The 13345-nt window shown below is 37.9% G+C and overlaps 1 pseudogene; it reads left to right on the top strand.

The window, feature by feature from the left end:
* The first annotated feature begins 966 nt into the window (after window positions 1–966).
* Window positions 967–13345, top strand: LOC139044317 (olfactory receptor 5A1-like; annotated as a pseudogene).

Genomic DNA, 13345 nt, shown 5'->3' with positions numbered 1-13345 from the left:
TCTTGGTGCATGACTCTTCCTACCATCCCATTGCATTATTCTTATTTCTCTCCAGGCTCTGTGAAACCAGAAATGCAGTTATAGAATTGTCTACCCTCTCTGACTGCAGATTAATTGAATATTAGTTCCCAAAGGGATTTTAAAGAGTATCTATTTTACTAGCCTCAATTGACTATGAGGTCCAGCATGATTCAGGGGTTTTTTCAAGCACTGAATTAATTTCACAGGCGTGGCTGAACAGAATCATTCTGTTTTACCATATAGAGGGAGGACAGTATTTTCCTAATTTAATCTATTTCCACTTCTCATATATTTGTAAAACCTGAAATGGTAAAACATGAAATTAAGACATTTTAGGAGATAATGTACCAATGATGTTCATTACTGTCTTTTGCCCCAAAGAGAATGACTGTACTTATGAAAGAAAATTTTTCAGTTAAGTTTGGTGATTATACATGGAACAAAGAGATTAACCCAACATTGATGATTTAAGATGTATATCTAGTCAGCTGCATGACTGGAAAGAAATGAAGAGTATTTCTTTGTGTTTTTTGAGAATAAAACCATTTCCTTCTCTCATCGTTTTCTCAGCAGCTGTCACCAAGCAGGTCCATGGAAGGGGATAGAAATCGTACCTCTGTCAACATGTTTGCTCTCCTGGGACTCTCAGATGAAAAAGGTGTGCAGCCTATCCTCTTTCCAATCTTCCTAGGGATCTACCTTGTGACTCTCATCTGGAACATGGGTCTTATCATCCTAATCAGGATGGACTCCCACCTGCGCACACCTATGTACTTTTTTCTCAGTTTCCTGTCATTTATAGACATCTGCTATTCTTCTTCCACCAGCCCAAGGATGCTTTCAGACTTCTTAAAAGAAGAAAAAACGATTTCATTCATTGCTTGTGCCACCCAGTATTTTGTTGGGTGCTGGATGTGTCTGATGGAGTGCTGTCTCTTGGCTGCCATGGCCTATGACAGATATGTTGCTATTGGTAGGCCTCTGCAGTACTCAGCGGTCATGGCTCCTGGCCTCTGTCAGAAGATGATTGCTGGGGCCTATGGGAGTGGTTTCCTTAGTAGCTTAGCTGAAATAATCCCTTGCTTTCATCTCTACTACTGTGGGCCCAATATCATTCCAAATTTCTTCTGTGACATAACCCACATCATATCCTTGTCTTGCTCCAATCCCTTCATCAGTCAAATGATTCTTTTTCTCATAACTTTTTTTGTTGGATTTGGTTCTTTCCTTGTTATACTCTTATCCTATGGTTTCATTGCAGCTTCCATCCTGAAAATATCCTCTATCAAAGGTAGTGCCAAGGCCTTCAATACCTGTGCCTCTCACCTGTTAGTAGAAGCAATCTTCTATGGCACAGGCCTCTCGGTGTACATGCATCCTAGTTCTACCCACTCCAAGAAGCAGAACAAGGTGCTGTCAGTGTTCTGTGTTACCCTCATCCCCATGTTAAACCCTCTTATCTATAGTCTGAGGAACAAGGAGATCAAAGAGGCCTTCCAGAGGGTGATAAAGAGGACCACACATTTACTTCAGTAAGAACAATATTTGTGCAGGTGTTATTTTCCCTATAAGGAAAAGAGGGATAAGAATATGTAAATAACATTTTGTATGTCACAAGAATAGCTAAGTAGAGAGAAGATGTGACAACCTGGCTTCTGGGTTCCTGGTGCCATTATGTTTAGCTGCCACCACCAAGTGATCTGTCTGAGGCAGTGTCATCTGCATTGAACTGCATTTAAAAGGCTTATTTACATAACTAGGCTCAGGTAGATAAAATCTGATGTTTGGACAACAGAGGTTCTGATAGATATTATATGTAGATAAATGACAAGACCTAGGAAGTCATGCATGGTTCTTTCCTCTACAATTTTTAAAATGTCCTTTATTTATTTTTGGTTGTTAAGCACTTTTTATATTTAAATAGAAATAAAATTACTTATAAAATCACATATGTATAAGTTAACAATAATTTAAAAAAGAATACCTTATCATCTGAGTTCCAAACACAGAGCGAGAAAGTCAGTGTGAGAAAGAGGAACACAGAAAGAGATAGGTAGAAAGAGAAATAGAGAGAGAGACACACACACAGAGGGAAAAGAAAGAGAGAGTGAAAAAGTGAACAGAGAGAAGGGAAGGGGAAGGGAGGAGAGGAGACAAAAGAAGAGGAGAGGGGAAAAGATTGATCTGTCTTTATTCCACAATAACTTTGTTCCCTCCATCTTACTCCTTGAAACTCCTTATGAAGTGAGTTGTGAAAAACAGATGGGAGAAAGGAATAGTAGAAAGGAGGGGCACTTTTCAGGTTAAGAGTTGGGGAGATTCTCAGAGGCTAGAAAGAAGTCAAAGTCATCAATTTCTGGGCACAGGTGGCCTGAAGCATGCTCCATGGTAGCTTCCCAGGGACAGCGAAAGACTCAGAAACGAAGGCTGTCATGTTATGTCTAGGGACTCACAGTCTGAGTCCCAGAGATGTGAGCCCCCTAGGAATTCCAAGTCCTTAAGTATGATCAGCGAGCAGTAGAGACAGCCTGTATGAGGGTACCATGGAGACTCAAAGTCTAACCAAGAGAATTTAAAGAAAATTTTAAAAAGAGATATTTTTCAGACAAGAGTTTATAGACTAAGCTTCATACATACTACAGTAGTGTATACACAACATATTACACTTCACTAGTTACATTGCATAGATGTGATTTTTGTTCTATTATTATGTGCACTTGGCAAGTGGGAAATTATCCCCATTTTACAGATAGAACTTTTGGGTATATTGTGGTCTGCCTTGTTCTTCCCAGGGTAGCAAGAATCCATCTTGAAGCTCACTAAGTATCAGATGTGGAACATAAATTGTTTTTACTGATCAGAAACATGTCATTTATTGCTTTGCCATGGTGCCCAATTTCTATACCTTAGGTGTTATATATTTAAAACTATCTTACAAATCTGTTCGTTGAAAATATTCACAACACAGTTTTTATCAGAGTGAATACATAACTATTAACCAATTGGTAAGAGTTAAATCAAATAATTAACTCATTATCCCATCCATCCCTTTCTCCTTAGAAGTAAGATTAGCTGAAGTAGATCCAACATGAATGGGGACCTTTCTAAAACATCTCTGTATCCCTAGTAATGGCAGGGTAGATGAGCTCCATTAAAAAACCAAAAACCAAAACACTAAAACCAAAAGATCGTGGGAATGATCTTAAGTAGATATTTTTTTCTTTTGTGAGGAAGATTAGCCCTGAGCTAACATCTGCTGCCTATCCTCCTCTTTTTTGCCGAGGAAGACTGGCCCTGAACTAAATTCATGCCCATCTTCCCCTACTTTATACGTGGGATGCCTGCCACAGCATGGCTTGCCAAGTGGTGCATATGTCCACACCCGGGATCCGAACTGGCGAACCCCAGGCTGCCGAAGTGGAATGTGCGAACTTAACCGCTGCAAAACAGGGCCAGCCCCAGTAGATATTTTTAATGAAGAATTAGTAATGCAGCATAATATATTGGAAAGAACTCCAATTCAGAACACATAAATTTCACCTACTTTTTTTTTTTTTTTGGTGAAGATTAGCCCTGAGCTAACATCCTCCTCTAATCTTCCTCTTTTTCCCTGAGGAGGATTGGCCCTGAGCTAACATCTGTGTCCATCTTCCTCTACTTTATATGTGGGATGCCTGCCACAGCATGGCTTGATAAACTGTGTGTGTGTCTGCACCCAGGTTCTGGGTCTGCAAACCCCAGGCTGCCAAAGAGGAGCACATGAACTTAACCACTGCAGCACCATGCCAGCCCCTAAATTGCACCTACTTAAAGGGAAGGCATGCTGTTTACTTCACGCTCTGATAAGTGCTTCATAAGCATTGTATAATTTGATTTTATGAAGAACTGCTCCATCAAGTAGCTCATACTATAAGCCCCATTTTTAAGGTGATAATAGTGAGGTTTGAAGAGGTTAATTTGCTCAGGAACACACAGCAAGGATGTGGAAAGCTGGAATTCAACCCAATTAGCTGATACCAGTGCCCATGGTATTAACCTCAATGATCTGTGACTCTGTCATGAATTAGTTTCATTGTATTCCTTGTTGCTCCTATATCCTCACTTATGCATAGGAAATCATGCTGTGTCAGCCACCCAGGGCTGCTGTGATAATTGATTCAGGTCAGGGAGTTGAGAAAGTGTGCATATTTAAAATGGAATCAATTTGTGAACAGGGAAGTGTCCAAATATCTAATTTATTGTTTTTAAGCTGTATTGTTAGCCAGTTGTGTCATCTTTGGTAAATGTCTTAGCACCTCTGGCTTCAATCCTCACCTTGAAAATGATGGTATTAAACTAGGTGCTCTCTCGGTCCCTTCCAGCTCAAAGAAATCTAAGTTCATTAAAAGAAAAGCTATAATTACGAGGTCATAATAGGACCATGGGGAAGTGGGGAATTGAGTCAGAAGGGACATGGCAAAGTGGGATGTGAAATTAGCAGGGAAATCATCTTGATGACAACCATGACACCAGAAGGCAGGTACCTGGAGAGTTTTCTCCCTATAATTGTCTTTTCTCCTCTCACTTCTGCCTTAATAATACATTTAAGAGGATCTCCAGTTGTGGGCATCTCTTTGGCTGTGAGTGGACAACCAATGTCATGGCCAAAAGCGCCCATCCTGGAGTGCAATAGGGCACACCTGAATAATTCTTTTGAAAAGAATAAGGAATTTCAACTTTGGCAAGAACTCTTGTTATCCTGAGGGATCTAGGTCAAGGTGAGAGGGCAAGATTTATAGAAAACAGTGGATTCTGTGTTATCCCAATATCCATGTGATTCTTCCAGTAAGACCAACATGGAGTAAGATTTATGGTCCTCATAAGTTTTATGAGGTTTATGTTATCTCTCATTCTTAACCTCTTCTCATATTTCTTTATCTAGCCTTTTTGTTCTGGTTAAGACTGTCAGTACTATGTTGAATGAGAGTGGTGAGAGTGAGCACCCTTGTCTTGTTCCTGATGTTAGAGGAAAAAGTTTGTTTTTCACATTGAGTATAACATTAGCTGTGGGTTTGTTTTTGATGGCATTTGTTATGTTAAGGTATTGTCTTTCTATTTCCAGTTTTTTGGGGTTTTAATCATGAAAGGATGTTGTATTTTATCCTATGCTTTTTCTGCATCTATGAGATGACCATGTGATTTTTATCTTTCATTCTAGTAATGTGGTGTGTCACATTTATTGATTTGTGCATGTTGAACTATCCTTCCATCCCATGGATAAATCCCAGTTGGTCATAGTATATAATCCTTTTCCTGTGTGGTTGAATTTGATTTGCTAATATTTCCTGACTATATTTGCATCTATATTTAGGATGGATATTGGCCTATAGTTTTTTTTTTTTTTTTTTCCTGTGGTGTCCTTATCTGGCTTTGGTGTCAGGGTGATATTGACCTCCTAAAATTCCATTAGAAGTATTCCTTCCTGTTTTTGAAAGTGTTTGAGAAGGATTGGCACTAATTATTCTGTAAATATTTGGTATAATTTGCCAGGGAAGATATCTGCTTCTGTGGGTTTCTGTGTTAGGAGGTTTTTGTTTACTGATTCAATCTCCTTATTTGTCTTTGTTCTATTCAAATTTTCTGTGTCTTCCTGATTCATTCTTGATAGCTTGTATATTTCTAGGAAGTTCTCCATTTCTTCTAGATTATTCAATTTGTTGGCATATGATTGTTCATAGTAGTTCCTTATAATCTTACGTATTTCTGCAGTATTGCTTGTAATGTCTCCTATTTCGTTTCTGATTTTGAGACTTTTGACTTTATTTCTTAGTCTAAGGATTTGTCAATTCTTTTTGTCATATGGAAAACTAGCTCTTAACTTCATTGATTGATTCTATTGTTTTTTTGGTATGTAACTTATTTACTTCCACTCTGACCTTTGTTATTTCCTTCCTTCTACTCACTTTGGGCTTAGTTTGTTCTTTTTTAGTCCCTGAGACATAACGTTAGGTTGTTATTAGAGATTCTTCTATATGCTTAATATATGCATTTATCACTATAAAATTCCCTCTCAGAAATGCTTTTGTAGCATCCCATTGGTTGTGGTGTATTATGTTTCCATTTCAGTTAGTTTCAAGATGTTTTTTGATTTCCTGTTTGATTTCTCATTTGACTCAATGGTTGTTCAGGAGTGTGTTGTTTAGTTTACACATATGTATACATTTTGCAGCTTTCTTCTTCTTTATTTCTAGTTTCATATCAATGTTGTCAGAAGAGATACTTGGTATGATTTCAATCTTAAACTTTGTAAGACATGTTTTGTGTTCTATCATATGATGTATTCTGGAAATATTCTGTGTGAACTTGAGGAGTGCATGTATTCTGCTGCTATTGGATGGAATGTTCTATAAATGTCTTAGGTCCATTTCATCTAATGTGTGTTTTAAGTCCAACATTTCCTTTGTTGATTTTCTGTCTGGATGAACTACCCATTGCTAAAAGATGGGTATTAAAATCCCTATAATTATTGTATGGTGTCTAAATCTCTTTTCAGGTCTGTTCATATTTGATTAATATACTTTATTGCTCTGATTTTGAATGCATATATATTTACATTTATCATCTTGATGACTTGACCTCTGTATTGTTATATAGTGATCTTTTTTGTCCTTGTTTCTGTGTTTGGCTTAAAGTGTTTTTGTCTGATATGAATGTAGCTATTTCTGCTTCATTTTGCTTTCTCCTTGCATAAAGTGTCTTTTCCATCCCTTCACTGTGAGCCTATGTGTGTCTTAAAGCTGTAGTGAGTCTCTTGTAGGCAGCATATAGTTGGGTCTTGCTTTTTAATCCATCCAGCACTCTGCCTGTTGATTGGTGAATTCAATCCATTTACATTTGGAGTGATTATTGATATTTGAGGACTTACTAATGCAATCTTATTCATAGTTTTCTGGTTGGTTTTTATTTTAGTTGTTTCTTTTCCCCTCTGTTTCTGTGTACCATAGTACATTGGTGATTTTCTTGGGTCGTATGCTCTATTTTCTCTTTCTTTGTGTTTTGTGAATCTAATCCAAGTTTTTGCTTTGTGCTTATCATAAGTCTTATATTTAAACATCTCATAGGGAGGGCAGTCCATTTTTAGCTTATAGTAACTTAACTTAGTCTACAAAAGCCGTACCTGTCTATTCTCCCCTTTTATGTTGTGTATGCCATTATTTCTTTTCACATGTATTGTTTAACAAATCATAGTAGCTACAATTATTTTAACACTCTTCACTTTTAACATTTTAAAGTATAGTTAAGTGGTTTACACACCACCCAAGTACAGAATAAGAATCTTTTTAAGCCTGATAGTGTATTTCCCTTTATTGCTGTGTTGTATACTTTCAGATGTTTTAATGTCACTGACTAATGTCTTTTCGTTTCAGCTGAAAAAACTTCTTACAGCATTTTTTCCAAGGCAGGTCTAGTGGTGATGAACAGCCTCAGCTTTTGTGTTTCTAGGAAAGTCTTTAGTCATACTCGTATCTGAAGTGTAACTTTGTGGGATAGAGTATTCTTGGCTTTCAGTTTTTCTTTCAGTACTGACTGTGTCATTCTACTCTCTCCTGACCTGTAGGATGTGTGCTTGAAAACTGCTGATAGCTTAGTGAAGATTCATATTTAGGTTATAATCTCTCTCTCCTTTTTTTTTTAAGGATTCTCTCTTTATCTTTGATTTTTGATAGCATTATTATAATGTGTCTTGGAGAAGCTCTTTTTTCATGAGATAATGGAGTTATCTGTTAGCTTTCTGAACTTAGATGTTTAAATCTCTCCCAGGTTTTGGAAGTTCTCAGGATTATTTATTTAAATAAAATTTTTGCCACCTTCTCTGTCTTTTCTAATTTTTAACGTCTATTATTCTAATTTGGTTTTGATGGAATCCCATAGATTACGTAGGCTTTCTTTGTTATTTCTCATTCTTTTTTCTTTGCTCAGCACTGACTGGGTTATTTCAAACTCCCTGTCCTGTAGCTCACTTTTTCATTTTTCATCTGCTCTACTCTACTGCAGATGCTCTCTATTGCATTTTTCATTTCATTCATTGAACGCCTCAGATCCTGAATTCCTGTTTGGTTCCTTTTTATAATTTTTATCTCTTTGGTGAATATCTCATTTTGCTCATTTTTCCTCCCTTATGTCATTCAATTGTTTTTCCGAGTTTTCTTGTGGTTGTTTTAAACAGCTGTTTTAAAAATCTTTATCAGCCAGGTTGCAAAATTCTGTGCCTTTCAGCTTTGTACTTTGAGAATTATTGTTCTCTTTAGGTGATGGCATATTTTCTTGATAATTCATGTTTCTTGTAGGTTTGTATTGCTGCTTTAGTATTTGAAGTAGCAGACATCTCCTTAAATCTTTACTAATTGCCTCAGATGGGGTATGCCATCTTTTGTGATTTTATAGGTGAGTTTTCCTCTGCCTTTGTATGGGTACACATGTTCCACTCTTCTCGTTCCCTCTTGTTGTAGAATTCTTAAGCTATTGTATTTTCTCTGGTTCTTACCACCTAACCAGTCTCACTATTGGAAACCTCTATTTAGTTTTCCAGAATGTGGCTCTAGAGCTCCTGTTTGTGGTTTCTCCCTTGCCCAGAGACCCTGATCTCTCTTTCTGAGAGAACTCAGTTTACGAGATTTGCTCTCACTGCTGCTCTCAAGAATATGCACAAGAAGCTAGTGGCAGGGTGGGGAGAGGTGTGGGTTTAAGACTGGGAGGCTGGGGTTTCTCGTGCATCTGGTCAGGAGATCTTCTGTTGTGGTACTCTTAGTGGCTCCTTGGTGGACTTCCTGCTGAAATAGGGAACTATACTTCATTAATACCTTTGATATATGTTTTTTTGATCCCTTTCCTGATCTCCTCTCTCTCTCCAGTCATGGATTACTTGTTCAGTAGTCTAGGTACTTCTAGGGATAAAGAGGTTTCTGAATGCATCTAGCACAACTGTGGTATCCTGGGTACTCAGTGACTGTTCTTTTTCCCCTGCAGGAGAGTTTGCCACGACGAATTGTTTAACTTCTGCAGTGTTGCCTTGGGAAAGGTGGTGCTGAGAAATCTCCTTTCACTGTCTTCACTGTAAACAAATTCGTATTTTTCTTCAGCTCCAATTGTGTGCTGGAATCCTCTCTCAGGAAGTGCGACCTTCTGCAAAGTCTCTCTCATTCATGGGTGGCTGCTCAAATCATCTCTAGCCTTTGCTCAACCCTGACCAAGATGGGTTGGGGCAGGCTCACACTGATCCTGCTGGCTTTGTAGCCCATACTGAAGTCTGTTTGCCTGTTACTGGTTCACAGGTGGGCAGATTCCTCCTGGTCTCTTGGCATTTGGTGCTGGATACTACAACTCCCACAAAGGTACTTTTGTTTGTGGATGACTTCTAATTCATTGTTACTAAAGCAGGAGAAAAAGGAGGAATGTCTTTTCAGTGCTAAGATGCTGATATCACTCCTTTCCCTGATAATTTTTAATCTTATCTATCTACTTATATAGATATGCAGTCTATTTGATGTGAATATTATAACATCAAAAAACATCAAGTCAAAATTTTTGTTTAAAGGAATTCTGGCTTGGTGTTGTCCCTAAGGTATCTGACAGAAGTAATGTAAATCATTTCTGAGGGAACACATTTTAAACTGAAGCATCAATGTTTCCCACAGATAAATTTTAAGGGAACATTGTTTAAGATAAAAAAAATTACTCATCACGCAATTAAACAAGGCACTTGAGCAAGAGTAAGAAACAATATCAAACTATGGAGTGCAATTTGGAAAACTATGTATTTATATTATTAGCTAATAATTATTTCAATAAGTACGTTTTAAAAGTTTAAATAAAGGATATTATTGAAAGTAAGATAAAACAATTTGAGACTTTCCAAGCTGACCATGTGGATAAAGAACAATGTGAAACCTTTAGAGAGAAAACAAAATGTTATGATTGAAATTTGAAATTCAATGGAGGAGTTAAACAACCCACAAGCACAATTTATGAGAGAACTAATTTACTGGAATAGAGATCTTTAAAAATTAAACAGAGCACAGTAGAGGAATCCAAACAATGGATGTTTCAGTGATGTGGAAAGTAGAGCAAGAAGATTCAAGATACAGCTAACTGGGGTTCCAGAGGCATATAATAGAAATATTAATAGAAATATAGAGACAATGTTAAGAGTATTAGCTTTGTTTAGTAGGAGCACACGAGACTTAGGCTACCATATTGATTGAATGAACATTAGAGGAAGCTGTGAATGTCTCCGTGATTGCAAGAAGAACAGTATATATTTCAGTTGCTCAATAAATCTTTTTGTTGTCATGATTATTGGTCATGATCATGATGGTAACGATAATGAAGAATGTGATTGTCTCCTCTGTTCTCGCAAAATTCTCTCCCCATTCAGTCTTACTGTGGACATAACCACATCTAAGTCTGGGATGAATTACACATATCTGTCTGTTACCATTTCTCCTTCCGTATTGACTACTAATCTTAAATTTCTTCTCTAATTAATAACTTCATTCCTTCAGAATTATTTTCAAAACAGTGCATAAATCAACTGTTTTCAAAACATGTTCAAGGGACTATGAAGCAATGATTGTTCTGATTTGGGGGAATGAAACTGTCCACCTTACTTCTCAGGCTATAGTCTTATGCTTCTATGGGTATTTTCTCTTTTCATTCATTTTTGGAATTAGGAGGCTGAGAAATAGTTGGGGAAAAGAAAGACACTCTGGGTAGCTAATACTGACAAATATTTGTAGTTCACAAACGCAGTTTATTCCATTAATGTCACAGCCTACTTCCAGGGAAATCTCCAAGACTTCTACTTTTAACCATATACAACTCTTAGGCTGTATTTGGCATCTATTTTCTACCTTTCACAGCTTTCTATTATTTTCTTTCTAGTTTGAGTTCATCTAAATAAAAATGTGTTTGTGTTGGTAGTTGTTCTATGACCATCTGGAGAGATGACAACTATAGCATCTTGAAGAGGGTATTCAGAACCTAAGGGAAAAACATTATTTTGGTTATTTACCATTTGGCCTGAGGACTTACTGCTTACTTTCCCTGGACTGGCTTCAAAGAGAAAAGGAGGAAGAACTTCCAGAAATCCTGCCTCAGTTTCCTAATCCCCATATCCACTGCCTAAGCATCCTAACCTTTACATGAGTTAAAGTCAGTTTATTTTGTAGAAGTCTTTAACCTAGGAACCATGAATAGAATGGAGGGTGACTGAGAATCTAACAAAACCATGTGCAAAGGCGGTAAGTAGCTGCAGTTTGCTTGGTAGATGGTCCAGAATTTCCAAAAGAGTTTCAAAAGTATCACTGACTCAAAGAAGATCAGAAATCACTGTCCTAGATAATTTAACTCATAAGTATTTCTATACTGAGGAAAGAAAAAATACACCTCTGAGGAAAGGAGCATAATGGCTCTTTCAATCTTTCTTACCTAATTTCTCAGTATCTTTCTTAGCATCGTTAATAAGAGTAAGTCACATCCATTTCCAAGCTGCTTCTTGGTGTGTGACTCGTCCCACCATCCCATTGCATTATTCTTATATCTTTCAAGGCTGTATGAATGCAGAAAGACAGCTATAGAAATGTCCACACTCCCTGACTACAGATTAATCGAACATTAGTTCTCAAGGAGATTTTAAAGAGCATGTATTTCATCATCCTTATTTGACATATGAGGCTCACAGGATTCAGTGGCTTCTTCAATCACCGAATAAATGTCAGAGCCATGCCTTGGCAGAATCGTTCTGTTTCACCATATAGAGAGATGACAGTGTTTTTCTAGTTTACTATATGTCTAAGTCTCCTATTTTTTTTGAGGAAGATTAGCCCTGAGCTAACTACTGCCAATCCTCCTTTTTTTGCTGAGGAAGACTGGCCCTGAGCTAACATCCATGCCTATCTTCCTCCACTTTATACGTGGGATGCCTACCACCGCATGGCTTTTGCCAAACGCTGCCGTGTCCACACCTGGGATCTGAACCGGCGAACCCTGGGCCGCTGAAGATGAATGTGCGAACTTAACCACTGCACCACCGGGCTGACCCCTCCTATATTTTTAAAATCTGGAACAGAAAAACATGAAATCAAGACATTTTAATAGATAATGTACTAATGGTGCCTGTTTACTGTCTTTTGTCCCCAAAGAGAATGACAATATTTAACTAAGAGAAGTTTTTAGTTAAGTTTCATGATTATACATGAAACACAGATTAACTTGACATTCATGATTGAAGATGTATACACAGTCAGTAGCATCACTGGAAAAAAATAGTGTCTTCTTTTGTTTTTTGAGAATGAAAACATTTCCTTCTCTCATCGTTTTCTCAGCAGCTGTCACCGAGCAGGTCCATGAAAGAGGATAGAAATCATACTTCTGTGGCCATGTTTGTTCTCCTGGGACTGTCAGATGAAAAAGAGCTGCAACTTGTCCTCTTTCCAATCTTCCTAGGGATCTACCTTGTGACTCTCATCTGGAACATGGGTCTTATCATCCTAATCAGGATGGACTCCCACCTGCACACACCTATGTACTTTTTTCTCAGTTTCCTGTCATTTATAGACATCTGCTATTCTTCTTCCATCAGCCCAAGGATGCTTTCAGACTTCTTAAAAGATGAAAAAACAATTTCGTTCATTGCTTGTGCCACCCAGTATTTTGTTGGGTGCTGGATGGCTCAGGCTGAGTGCTGCCTGTTGGCCATAATGGCCTATGACAGATATGTTGCTATTGGTAGGCCTCTGCAGTACCCAGCCATCATGGATCCTGACTTCTGTCAGAAGATGGTTGCTGGGACCTATGGGAGTGGTTTCCTTGGTAGCTTAATTCAGTTTCTTGCTTTCATCTCTACTTTTTTGGGCCCAATATCATTCCAAATTTCTTCTGTGACATAACCCAGATTATTTCCTTGTCTTGCTCCAATCCCTTCATGAGCCAAATGATTCTTTTTCTGGAATCTATTTTTGTTGGATTCAGTTCCTTCCTTGTCATCCTCTTATCCTATGGTTTTATTGCAACTTCCATCCTGAAAATATCCTCCATAAAAGGTAGTGCCAAGGCCTTCAATACCTGTTCCTCCCACCTGGCTGTTGTGACAATCTTCTATGGCATGGGGTTCTCTGTGTACCTGCATCCCAGCTCTAGCTACTCCACAAAGCAGAACAAGGTTCTGTCAGTATTCTATGTTATCCTCATCCCAATGTTAAACCCTCTTATCTATAGTCTGAGGAACAAGGAGATCAAAGAGGCCTTGATGAGGGTAGTAAAGAAGGCAACATATTTATCTCAGTAA

This window comes from Equus asinus, unplaced genomic scaffold, assembly GCF_041296235.1.
Source record: "Equus asinus isolate D_3611 breed Donkey unplaced genomic scaffold, EquAss-T2T_v2 contig_800, whole genome shotgun sequence".
Lineage (NCBI taxonomy): Eukaryota > Metazoa > Chordata > Mammalia > Perissodactyla > Equidae > Equus > Equus asinus.
Note: the sequence above shows the minus strand (reverse complement) of the source record. Positions and strands in the feature narration are given on the sequence as shown.